At 42.5% G+C, this 13,607-nt stretch overlaps 1 protein-coding gene across 1 annotated transcript in view; it reads right to left on the bottom strand.

The window, feature by feature from the left end:
• Positions 1-9,239, bottom strand: part of eapp (e2f-associated phosphoprotein) — a 261,478-nt gene extending 252,239 nt beyond the window's left edge. Inside the window, exon 1 of the mRNA XM_055652085.1 lies at positions 9,236-9,239. The gene's annotated coding sequence lies outside the window, so the exon portion shown is untranslated. The remainder of the gene's footprint in view (positions 1-9,235) is intronic.
• Between the last annotated feature and the right edge of the window lie 4,368 nt (positions 9,240-13,607).

Raw genomic sequence — 13,607 nt, 5'->3', positions numbered from 1 at the left:
CTCCCACAGCCCCTATTCTGCAACACCCGCGGACATTGCAGTTTATCCGAGTTTTGAAATTTTCGTTGATCACAAAATTTCTCACCACTGAGCGTGAGAAATGTCTGATCAGCGTGAGAGTTTGCTTGAGGGCGTGAGTCTCACGCTCAAAGCGTGAGAGTTGGCAGCCCCGAAACTAATGGGGCTAAAGTCTAATGCCTTGGACCTGATGGCCTGCATTTTAGGTGAATAAAGTGTATCTGCAGGTTGTAATCTCTCCATGAATAATCAGTGTTTTTTTATCCCAGAGCAGAAATTCTTATTACCTGAAGTCATAGATTTAAGGTAAGAGGCCGAAAGTTTAAAGCTGCACAAGGCAGGTTTAATTTTACACAGAGAGTAGTAGGTGCCTGTAATATGCTACCAGGGAAGTGTATGGCACAGATACCATAGCAATGTTTAAAGGGCACTTAGACAGATACAGGAGCAGGCAGGGAATAGAGAGATATGGAGCATGTGCAGGCATATTGGATTAGTTAGATTGGTGTGATGGTAGGCTGAAATGTTCTGTCAATGAACTAAGTCCCAGAAACCAGGAGAACTGCAAATGTAATGTTATTATTTGAGAAGGGGAGAGACAGAAAGCAGGAAACTACAGGCCAGTGAGCTTAACATCTGGAAAATGCTGGAATCCATTAAAAAGGTAATAGCAGGACATTTAGAAAATAACAAGGTAATCAAGCAGTCAATGTGGTTTAATGAAAGGAAATCATGATTGATAAATTTGTTGGAAATCTTTGGGAATGTAATAAGCAGGGTGGAATGTAACAAGCTTGGGTGGCAGTGCACAACTAGTGCTGCTGCCTCTCAGGATGGTAGATGATAGGTCAGGATCACTCTTTGGTTGGTGATAGCATGGTTCAGTTGCCTGATAACAGCTGGGAAGAAACTGTCCCTGAATCTGGAGGTATGTGTTTTCACATTTTTGTAACTCTTGCCTGATGGGAGAGGAGAGAAGAGGGAGTGAGACTGGTCCTTGATTATGCTGTTGGCCTTGCTGAGGCAGCGTAAAGTGTAGATGGAGTCAATGGAAGGGAGGTTGGTTTGTGTGATGGTCCGGGTTGCATCCACATTTCTCTGCAATTTCTTGTGTTCTTGGATAGACCTGTTCCCCAACCATGCTGTGATCCAACTGATAAAATGCTTTCTACGGTGCATCTGTAGAAATTGTAGAGAGTTGATGGGAACATGATGAACTTCCTATGCTTTTGTAGGAAGTAGAGGTGTTGGTGTGCTTTCTTTGCCATTGCACTGATATGGGTGGTCCAGGTAGGACAAAGTTGCTGTTGATATTTACTCCTAATGCTTTCAACCATCTCTACTTAGGCGGCATCAATGCATTTGTAGCGCTTCACTTCCTGAAATTTGATTACAATCTCCTTTGTCTTGATGGCATTTAGGGAAATGTTGTTGCCTTTGTTCCAAGTTGCGATGTTTTCAATCTCCTTCCTGTACTCTGTGTCATTATTATTTGATAACCGACCCCACTGCGGTGGTGTCAACTGCAAATGTGTACATTGAGTTGGATTCACATTTTGCTGCACAGTCGTGGATGTGCTTAGATGGGATAAATGTCCTGAAAGCAGAGCCGTAGTCTATGAATAGAAGTCTGACATTGGTGTTTCTCTTCTCCAAGTGTTCCAGGGATGAGTGTAGGGCCAGGGAGATGGCATCAGCCATGGACCTGTTGTAGCATGCGAACTGGAGTGGATAAAGTTTGCTTGGTAGACTGGATTTAATGCATTCTGTAACCAGCCTCTCAAAGCAATTCATGATGGTGGATGTCAAGGTCATTTATGTATTTACATTCCTCCAAGGCCATGTCTGATTAAAAATGAACAAGTAGATTATTTGTTAAACAGAGTGAGACTGCAGCATGTTACAGCAGAAATAAATTTGGTGCTTTCAAGTACATGAAATGGAAAGAGTTTGCAGGAAGTAATGTGTTTGCCTTTATTGCCGGAGGTATAGAAAGGAAGTTTTGATACAACTTCGTAGGGCACTGGTGAGACTGCACCTGGAGTATTGTGCACTGCTTTGGCCTCTGTATTTAAGCAAGGATAAATGTTGTTTTCAACAGAAGGTCGGTAGAACGATGGCATCCACTCCAACAGCCTCAAGTGCACCTGTACCTACAGTCATTGTCGTAGATGTGAGTTCAAGTTTCCTGAGATCCTGCAGAATGCGAAGGGCCCAGGTGGAGTCCCCTCCATGTCATTGGAGAATAACAACGCTTAAGGGACAAATTACAACATCTAAAGTTAATTTAGACAGGCATGTAGATAGAAAAGGTTTAGAGGTACATGAGTCAAACATGTACAAGTGGGATTAATGAAAATGGCCATCTTATTTGGCATGGCTTAGTTGGACCAAATAACCTGCTTCGGTGCTGTAGGATTCTATGACTCTAAGTGCTGAGAACGTTTGTTAGGTTGATGCTCGGATGATGGGATTGTTGTTGAAGAAAAGCTAGGCAGGTTGAGCCTGGAATTCAGAAAGATGATTCTATCAAAACAAGATTCTGAGTGGGGGTCGAGACGTTAAAACAATGTTTCACCTCGTGGGGTTATTTAGAAATAAGGACATTTTTTTCTAAATAAGGCATTGCCTATTTCAGAAGGAGATGAGGATTTATTTTTCCTGGAGATTTTCTAACCTTTGGAGTGCTCTACCACAAAAGCTACGGTAATTGAGTCACTGAACGCATTAAATATGGAGACTAACAGATAGAAAAACAACATTGTAGTCACAGATGTATGAGGAGAAGATGGAAAGTAGCATTGATTTTTAAGGTTGAATAAATCATTCTCATATTCAGCAGTGTAGAGGTGCTGTTGACCTATCCCTCTCTTGTTCCTTATGCTCTTCAGTTCTTATGTGAGGCCATATGTAAAAGTCTACCTGGTTCACTAATGCCCCTAAGGAGAAGTAATATGCTGTCCTTATCTGCCTTGGCCATTGGCCTAGTAAGTCACTCAACAAGGGGAATTAGGGATGGACAATAAATAGTGACCTTTTCTGGAAAGCCCAGGTTCTGACAAATGAATGAATACCAAACAAGTCATTATGCGAATATTGCAAAGACTTTCTTTAATCTTCTATTTAACAAGCCTAACATTTCTTTCTCAAGCTTGCCTGTTGACCAGACCAAGCAGCATGATCAACATCTATGTGATTCTCTGGTTTTATTCATCTGCACATATTTCATTCCATTTCTTTTTATTTTGCTGTTGGTCATCCCTTCTCTGGCCCAGTGGTCCCAGAAACAATCACCGACCGGACAGTGAGAAAATAAGGAAGATCATAAACCTGTTCTAAGGCGAGGGTGGTTTCAAGGAGCAAACTAACTCACTACCTAACAAACCACCTCATGTTTTTTTATCATTGATTTTTACTCCTTGCAAAAAGTCAACCCTTCCTTACTAAACTCTGCTCTATAATGGGAATGGTTTTGGCATGTCAAAGTTTGGAATAGTCACCTGTCTACTAATTGTTTACTGTCTCCTGTCTCCTGTCTCCTGATGTACTGCCCACCGAAAGCCTCCAGCTAGTCTGTGGTAGACTGAGTCATTTATCTTAAAAGAATGCACTAACCTCAAACCTGGCCAAGACTTGCTCAGAAAGGAGGCTGCTTCACTCAGGAAGGAGACTGCATTGTGGCAATTTACATGGGTTGAGAATGTCTGGGAACAATTTAATCATGTATCAAACACTTGTCAAGTCAAGTGATGTTGCTGATGAAAGTTTTATTAGATTACATCTTACTGGATGAAGTAATAGAGAGGGTTGGGTTTATGGACTTTCAAAAGGCTTTTGGTTAAAAAAAAAAAAGCCTTTTATTTTCATGTATGTTTTTGGGACACTCCGAAGCACTTTACAGCCAATGAAGAACTTTTGAAAGGTAATCCCTGTTGAATGTAGGAATTATGGCAGTCAAACTGCGATAGTCAGCTCCCACAAACAGAGCTGTGATCATAACCAGATGGTCTGTTTTAGTGAGGGATAAATATTACCAAAGATACAGGGAAAACTCCCTACTCTTCAAAGTTGAGCCATGTGATGTTTGAGCAGATTAGGCCTCAGTTTCAAAATCTCATTAAAGGATAGCTTGTTCAACATAGCAGCATTTCTACAGCATAAGCCTTTATTTTTGTGCTTAAGTCTAAGATTTATTAGCAAAACGTTAAATTAGCTTGAATTATTAGCAAAATTAAAATACATAAGATTAAAGGGGCAGTGACACTGCCTGAGAGACAAGATAAACTTGGTTGTGAACAGTTGTTTTTCCAGACAGGAGATGTGTATGGTTATTTTCTTCATGGGTTATTATCAGGACAAGTGAACTGCCTTGTTAATATCCTGGACTTTGTTAGACTGGTCTGGATCTGAAAGATTCTATTTCAATTGGGCAAAGACCAGGAACCCTCTGCCTGAGAAGAAGGAAGGAAGTCAAATCTGTATTTGGGGCGGCACAATGGCGTATTGGTATCGCTGCTGCATTGCAGTGCCAGTGACCCAGGTTCGATCCTGACTACGGCTGATGTCTGTACAGAGTTTGTACGTTCTTCTGTGACCACGTGGGGGTTTTTTTTGGGGTGCTCCAGTTTCCTCTCACACTCCAAAGACTTACAGGTTTGAAGGTTTATTGGCTTTGATAAAAAAATTGTAAATTTCCCTAGTGTGTTAGTGCATGGGGTAATCACTGGTTGGCATGCACCTGGTGGGCTGAAAGGCTTGTTCCACGCTGGATGTCTAAAATCTAAAATCTAAAGCAGCTTTAGTGCTAGTTTTTAATAGTAAAAGTACCTGAAACAGAAACAGTTGCAGATTATGGGGAATGAGCAAGGGAATGGAATTGATGAGGATTTCAGTCAAAGAAACGTCTCAGGCACAGTAAAGTGACCTGAAGCCCCCTGTGTTGTAACATGCCACACTCTTATGGAGCCTATGATTAGATCCTGTATTGTTCTACCAGCTTTCTCTCATTTGTCATTTCCAACTCGCAAAGACATGAGTAGCCAATGTGAACAAAGTGATGATAAAGTCAAATCTTATATGGTAGGCGGCGCGACTCTCGTCAGCAGCGGCCTCTGCAGCCCGTCTGCGTTTTTATTATTTTTTGTCTATGTTTTTATGTAGTTTTTGTTATTTTTTGTTGGGGTATGTGTGTGGGGGGGTGGGAGGGAGGGGGTGACTTTTAATCTCTCCCTGCACGGGAGACCCGACCTTTTCTTTGTCGGGTCTCCGTTGTCGTTGGGGCTGCAACGAGGAGCGGCCTCCAACAGGAAGACCGGGGGCTCTGGTGCCGACGACTCACCTCACCGTCGCGGAGCTGGCCGAGTCCAGAGCGGGTGGAGCGGTGGTGGAACGCTGCTGCAGGCCCGACCTCCGGAGATTCGGAGGATGCAACTGCGGGTCTGGCGGACGGCGGCACCGGGAGCCCGCGGGTTCCTGGAGGGAGACCGCTTTTCAGGGCTCCGGCCCGAGTTGCGGGGTCGAAGAGCTCCTGGAGCGGGGCCTTACAGCACCGCCCCACGCGGCTTGGAATGGCTGTGGGACTCTGCGAGCGCACGCCGGGGGCTCTAACATCACGAACCCGCTGTGCGACCTTGCATCACCCGGCGTGGCTTTAATGGCCGCGGGTCAATCGCCATCGCCAGCCGGGGGCTTTGACATTGACTCTGACATCGGGGGGGGGGGGGGGGGGGGGGGAGAACAGTGGAGAGATAAGTTTTTTTGGCCTTCCATCACAGCAATGTGATGGATGTTTATGTAAATTATGTTGTGTCTTGGGTCTATTTGTTTGTAATGTATGGCTGCAGAAACGGCATTTCATTTGGACCTCAAGGGGTCCAAATGATAAATAAATTGTATCTTGTATCTTGTATCTTGAAATCTGTATTGAAGGAGAAAATGCATTGCTTTAGGTAAAAAGATGAGTGGAATGACTACATTGGGTGGGATGTAAAATGATATGGGGACCCAGGAGGATAATGGGATTTGATTGGGTGGGATATTAAAAGACATGGACACTTTAATGGTTATCGGCAGGGGAGTGAAATTAACCTACACATAGGTTTCATAGATCGTGGCTTCTCAAACATTGAGTCACACCTGAATACTAAACGTCTACTCTTCCTTGGTTCACTAGATTCAACCAGTAAAGTGTGTTTTGTAGCTTTAGTTCCCCATACACTGTCTGCTAATGTATTGAAATATATAAACTAATATAACATTTCATTCGCCTGTACACGTATGATTGTACATTATATTGCTGAGGCCAAAGAGATCAATAAGTTAATTCCTGGGGTGAGATGTTCCATCATGAGCAGCAAATAAAATCAGATTTATACTCTGAAATTTAGATGAATGAGAGGTTATCTTATTAAAATATATGACATCCTCCCCGTCTCCGTCCTGCCCGACCGCCCGCTGCTGCCACTCGGCCCGTCCTCGCCCTGACCGCCTGCCCGCTGCTGCCGATAGGCCCGTCCCACCCACCCGTCTACCTGCCTGCCTGCTGCCGCCACAGCCGCCGGTAGTGGGGGAGATGGTAGACGTTATTGTGAGGAGGAGAGAGAGTTTGTGAGTGAGACGGGAGAGGCCACACTTAATAACTTTTAAAATATACCATCGATCGGGAACAAAACTTGTTGCACTTGCAGCACAGGAGAACGGTAAGGTGGTGAAAATTTGTAGCGCTATCGTGTACCGTTTATGCGCAAATAGAAGAATCACGCAAACTGGAAGAGCACACGATCAGAGTTTTAATTATGTATAGGTTCTGCTTATCTCATTTATACTTCCTCTTGCCTGATGCCTAGGTTCCTGCCCACACCACAACCCACTTTTGTCTAATGCTTTTACCCCTTTTGTAATTAATTTGACTTGCAACCTACATATCACATATCTTCCCCTCTCCCACATCATTGTATCTTAAAACATATTTAGGTCCCAAATCTGATGAACAGACATCAATAATAATTAGGAAGGGTTTCGCCCCGAAACGTTACCTATTTCCTTCGCTCCATAGATGCTGCTGTACCCGCTGAGTTTCTCCAGCATTTTTGTGTACCTTCGACTTTCCAGCATCTGCAGTTCCTTCTTCAACACTCAATAATTATTATTTCTTTTTGCATTTAGAACCGTCAGGATAACACCAATTCTGAACGTAATGTGGTGCTTAAAGAACCAAATGTGCAGTGCTTGCATATAGTCTAATGAACTAAATGCAGAGTAGGGGTGGGGTTATTGGGAGGAGACACTTGTTGATGGTGGTGGGGCTGGATACATAGAACCTTTGTCTGATTATGTGGAGTTCAGGATTCACTTCTTGGTGCAATATCCTGCTGAGGATTTCTATCCATGGAGGGAGAGAGATGCAGATTCATCTGAAAGGCATTCATGAAATGTATTAAATCTTGAGCCAAGTTTGCTTGACATCATATATTATTGGATATTAAGAGTGATCACTTTTGACGTTCAAAATGTTAAAAGGAATTGATTAATAAAAATGGGAAATTATTTTTCTAGTGAGGATTTCTAGATTGAAGGGGTATAATCTTCATTACAAGTGAAAACAGGAAGTGCTTGAGTTCACTGGGGGAGGTAGAAATTCCCTACAAGGCTGCCTATAGCAAGCATCAATTGAGCTGAGCAGCTTTAGGCTGATAGATTGTTGTGATGAAGGAATTAGTACTCACGTTACATAATTATCGCAGTGTCTCAGAACATCCCAAAAACAAGTGTTGTTTCTTCTCCTCTCACAGTTTCACCGGAACTGGCTCATCTACTTATAAACCTTCTGAAATAACACTTGTAATTTGGACGTTTGATTGATGCAGTGTGTTCCATAACTGGGTTACTATCACGCAATGGTCTCAGAGTGCAGCAGAAATTGAGACGCAATGCCCAAGGTGTAAAATCATCAGTGGCACAGAGCCCAGACAAACACTCAAATAGAAAGTGCTGGTTGAGGCTAATCCCAGACTCCAACACACTGATCTCCTGAAACCTGTCATCTCCCAGCCCAGGAATTTATGACCCTGACATCCAAAGGAAGATTTTCCCATTGTTGTGGTTTTAATGGGAGGGGCATCTATTGGAATCTCTGGAGTTTCGGCCCGGAGCAGTGTCTGGCCAGGCTTACAGCCAGCGAGGAGAAGAAGCACTAACTCCACTGCTCCGAGCCGGTGCCCCATCAATCCAGGACTATCGGTTAACCCGGCGGGACAGGCAGAATTGAGCTGCAGTTAGCGCTTTTTCTCCGCGCTGGCTGTAAGCCTGGCCCGCCACTGCTCCGGGTCGGTGTCCCGTCAGTCCAGGGTCACCTCAGACATCTCTGGCCGCTCCTGGACAGGGATGGGACACTCGAGAGGGGACGGGAATGGTCCAGTAGCAATTCAACAGCTCTTGCAGCGCCGGAGACCCTGGTTCGATCCTGACCAGGTCTGTATACATGCAGCAGCACAGTTCCCGAGAATGTTTATCGCAAGTGACCTTTGACAAATCCCATGCTTCCTTGCATTTTTCGGGATACCGAACTTGCCTATTAGAAAAGCTCAAGTTTCTAGTGCAGGGACTTGAAGCCAGGACCATCTCACTGAGAAGTGAGCGAGCTGCCCACAGAGTCAGGTCTGAAACCCTTGAGGGTGATTTCTGTGCATACAAATAAGATGATCTCCTTTGTCTAAATTATTAGTCCCTAAACAATCAGAGGTTGCTTTCTTTACTCTCACTACACTAACTCTCCTTGCCATTGTAGCACTTTTAATCCCATAGTTTGTCCTGTACAAAGCCTGTTTGTTGACTGTTGATCCTGTAAGGCAGAGCCCATTAATGTACTCATTAAGGGGCTTAGTCTGATAACATTGGCAAGATATGTGGGGCTTTGCCAAATGTATTCAGACATTCTAACCCTGATAATGGAGTGTTTTCTAAGAGCTGTGATTTAATAATTTCAACCCTTCTTTCCACACAGCAGCTGCAATAATTGGATCTTTGTCCGTGATTTGGACTTTTGTCCTGTGACATGTCTGGTGAGGTTGTGTCGTTCCAACACAAAGCCAGCTATGGCTTACTGCAAATCTGAAAGGAACAAGGCCTCCTTCATAAGGGTTAGTTCAATGTGTGGACTTTTAACTCATTTATTCCAACAATCCTTGGTCCGTGTTTTCAAGTTTGTTTGTGGTACATTCCCCATGTACCTCAATAAGATCATCAATTTTTACAGATGTTTCCAAGATGTAGACCTGAATGGCAAAGTGGGATCATTGCAGTTACCGTGCCATTTTGAATGTTTTGGAGGCCATTCTACAGTCAGTTAAGAGTTACACACATTAGTGCACAATTAAAGCTGCACGTAATCCAGTCTGCGTATAGAAAACAGATTTCCTTCCTTAAAGGCTATTAGCAAATCAGTTTAGCACCAGGTTTTACATCACCTTCGTGGCGACCAGCAAACTCTCAAATTGCCATCGTGATTATTAGTCGAAATTCATTCCCACTGAGTAGCATTTCCCACAAGACAAATTAGTCATCAGCACACATGGCAAAATGTGAGTGTGATCAGATAGCTATTGGGGAGATACGGTTGCTGAGTGACCAGGACTGGGCTGTCAATATTCCAGGTAATGACCAATTCCAAAGACCGGAGCAAAGGGGAATTAACGCAGGATGGCATTATTAATCAAAGAAGGTCTTAGATATAGAAAATAAAAATGCATGCAATATCATAAGAAATATGAATGCAATACCAAAACAAAGAGTTAAATTTTCAATGGAAAAAAAGGAAGAGACTAAGGTAAATAACATAAGGAAGGAATGTAATTTGAGAGTGTGGCATCCAGGGAATTAATATTAGGAAACAAAGAAACGGCAGGCTTCATTTATCGCCATTGTGTTTGCATGATGGGCTATTTCCAACGGCATGGAAGACTTGTAAAAATCCCAATCATGAGAAACAACATTTTGGGAACCCTCACGGGACTAAATGTATAGATGTCTCCAGGACCCAATGGCATGCATCAAAGGTTTTAAAGGAATTAGCTGCAGAGATGGCGGACCACCGATTGAAATTTTTCAAATTCAATAGGTTCCATGAGGGTAGCAGTGGATTAGAAAACATCAAATATGACTCCCATGTTCAATAAGGTGGGAAGACAAAAGGCAAAAGACTGTGGGCTACGTTGTTTAACAACTATTCCTGATAAGATGTGAAAGTCGGTCAGCAAAGAAGAAATAGCTCATCATTTAGGAAAGCTTAATATAATCAAGCCAAGTCAACACGGCTTCGTGAAAGACAACACATTTTTGACAAATTCATTTGAGTTCTGTTGGCAATCGCAATCATCTTCCCACAAATGAAGCTGCAAAATGGATCCTTAACCAATGTTTGTTGAGCTATGCAATCGATTGAGGAGAATTTTTATGACATTATTGACATTCCATTGACTCATTCACACTGTCCTCCAACTCCTTGCCTATTCTCATTCACGTAAAATATTTAGGAATTTGATATGGTGTATATTTGGGTATCATTCATGTCACTGCTTCTGAATAACTGCTCTTCCTAGTTGTGGACCATCAATTCTGGAGCCTCAAGTAATCACCCCAATCTCAATGCCTTTAACAAAGTCACAATGTGTTATCCAAGCACTCCCTTTTCCATAAGCTCATTCGACTTTGAAAGGATAGGATTGTATGATGTCAATGTGCCAACAGAACTGTGAGTTCCCGCAAGGACATGACCTTACCATGGATCACCATTTCACAAGGATGTGCAACAGCTGAAATTCAACTTAAAGCTTCCACATTCTGATTGCATCTTTTCGCCATTGTACTACAGAATGTAATCAATATTAACGCCCATTTCTTGCATTAGCTGAGGCCATCTGACATTTAGATTCACCAGAAATGGCAAAGACCTTGGTTCAATCCTGACCTCAAGGACTGTCTAAGTGTGTTTGTATATTCTCTCTGTGACTGCGTGGGTTTCCACCATGTACTTTGGTTTCCTCATTCATGCCAAAGATATGTGGATTAGTAGGTTTAGTGGACATTATAGATTGGCCCTAGTGTGTGGGTGAGTGATAGAAACTGGGGGGTGGGGGAGCTGAAGAGAATGTGAGGAGAAATTTAAAAATGACATAAATGGAGGATTAGTGTAAAATAGGTGGTTGATGGTCGGTGAGGACTTGATGAGCTGAAGTGGATATTTCCAAATTCATACTTCTCCGTGACTCTCATGAGTGCACATGGGGTAATGTGGTCAGAGCCTGGGGTCCAGACTGTGGCTGGGGTTGAGGTCCAGAACTCCAGGGGTCATGGGTACATGTGTGTCTGGAGAGGGAGACCAAAGTGCTGGTATATTTCCAACTCCCTTGAAACTCACTGGACATATTTAAGAATGTATTATATACTGTGTAACACACAAACAACATGAAATAAAATAATGGTTAGATTGTAATTAACGTAATATCCAATAATCTAGAAAATCTTTCAATCTTGCACTACCAAGTATGCCAAATTATTGGAATGCTGCTATAAATGCTACTATAAATAAAACTGAAATAAAGAACGGATATCAGCAGTGGTGACCTTGACACTACTGGGTTGTAAAATCTCTCTGGAGCACCAATGTGCTTTAGTGGAGCAAATCTGCAGCCTTAACTGGTGCGTTCTGATCACCTTATTATGAGAAGATTGTGATGCTTTGGAGTGGGTGCAGAAAAGGTTTACCAGAATGTTGCCTGGATTAAAGGTATTATTAGCTATGAGGAGAGGTTGGACAAACATAGTTTATTTCCTCCAGAACATCAGATGCTGAGGGGAGACCTTATAGAAGTATATAAAATTCTGAGAGCCGTAGATAAGGATTGACAGTCAGAACCTTTATCCCAGGGTGGAAATATCAAAGACTAGAGAACATAGGTTTAAGGTGAGAGGGGGAAAGTTTAAAGGTGATCTGCGGAGTACATCTTTTTTACACAAAGGGTGATGGATGCACTGCCAGACATAATGATGGGGGCAGATATGATAGTGGGATTTAAATAGTTAAGATAGTGGGATTTAAGAGACCTTTGGATAGGCATATGGAAATGCAGGGAGTGGAGGGATGTAGATCACGTGCAGGCAAGGATTAGTTCTTTCTGATTAGATATTTCTGATTACACTCACTATTGGTACACAAGTGACACTCCCAGCTTGTTCGCATAGAATGAAGTTGTTTACCATGATAGGACATTTAATTGAATCTTTAATTCATGCTTCCCTTTTCTATGCTCTATATTAAATAGTTAAGTGTATCAATATAACATGTGCACACATTTCTGATTGTGTGTGAGGTGATGTGACACTCCCACGGAAGGGTCCCAGGCTTACTTTATGCTTGCTTGCACTAAACAGAGAATTGTGTGTGGTTGTTTGCTCTAATGATGGCACAAACTTAGTGGAGATAAATTGAAATAGGATCAATTTAAAGATGGTGTATATGGGCAAATGGAGATATGCATCTTCTGGGAAGAGAGATTAGTTAAAAGAGAAGAAACAAAGGAGACTGTATAATCGCCTTCAGCTGACTTTTGGATCGCTAATTGCCTCAGACGTGATCTCGTTAGTGCAGAATTAGGCTGCAGCTGCACCTGGTAACTCATTTTCCGAGTTAACCGCCTGGGAAATGAACAGGGTGTTTATGCACAGGATGGAGATAGAGGGGTTTCTCAGGATTTGAGACTGATCTCACAGGGGTCTGGTTTTGCAAGGATGTTTACTCTTAACACTGGACAACTGAGGGTAGATGTAATATCTAATGATTGACGTGAGAGGTCACCAGTTCCATATCTTATATACATATATATATTCCAAAAGACCAAACGCTATGTATATATATATATATATATATATATATATATATATATATATATAGCGTTTGGTCTTTTGGGAAAAACACAGTTGAGCTACAATCTATCTCCCACAGGTGAGGTATATCCCTTCACAAACATCCATCCATTTTGGGAATACCTGCTGGGTCTCAAGTCCAGCAATGGATTGACAGTTTGTGCAGCACAATGGTGTGGTGATCTACTGGTTGTGTAGTCCAGGGGAACTGTGATTTCACTTTCTGTGACCTTAATGTACTGTAACTGGATTAGCCTCACATTAATTCATTGTTTTTTTCTGCAGATGTGAAATCTTGCACAATAAGCTCCCATAATCAGCAAGGAGAAGTATGTTATGATTAGTTATTCAACCGTTAGGATTATGGCATCACTGGCATTGCCAGCACATATTGTCTCTGATTGCCCCAGAGAAGATAGTAGGGAGGCACTGTTGAATTGCTACAGTCTTTCTGGTGAAAGTACTCCCAAAGTTTAGTTTAGTTTAGACATACAGTGCAGAAACAGGTCCTTCGGCCTACCGAATTCGTGATCCCCACACACTAACACTATCCTACACACACTAGGGACAATTTATATTTATACAAAGCCAATTAGCTTATTAACCTGTATGTCTTTGGAGTGTGGGAGGAAACTGGAGCTTCCCAGAGAAAGCCCACGTACTGTAGGTCA

This window comes from Leucoraja erinacea, chromosome 21 (assembly GCF_028641065.1).
Source record: "Leucoraja erinacea ecotype New England chromosome 21, Leri_hhj_1, whole genome shotgun sequence".
Taxonomy (NCBI): Eukaryota; Metazoa; Chordata; class Chondrichthyes; order Rajiformes; family Rajidae; genus Leucoraja; species Leucoraja erinaceus.
The sequence above is the reverse complement of the archived record's forward strand: the minus strand, read 5'-3'. Positions and strand labels throughout refer to the sequence as shown.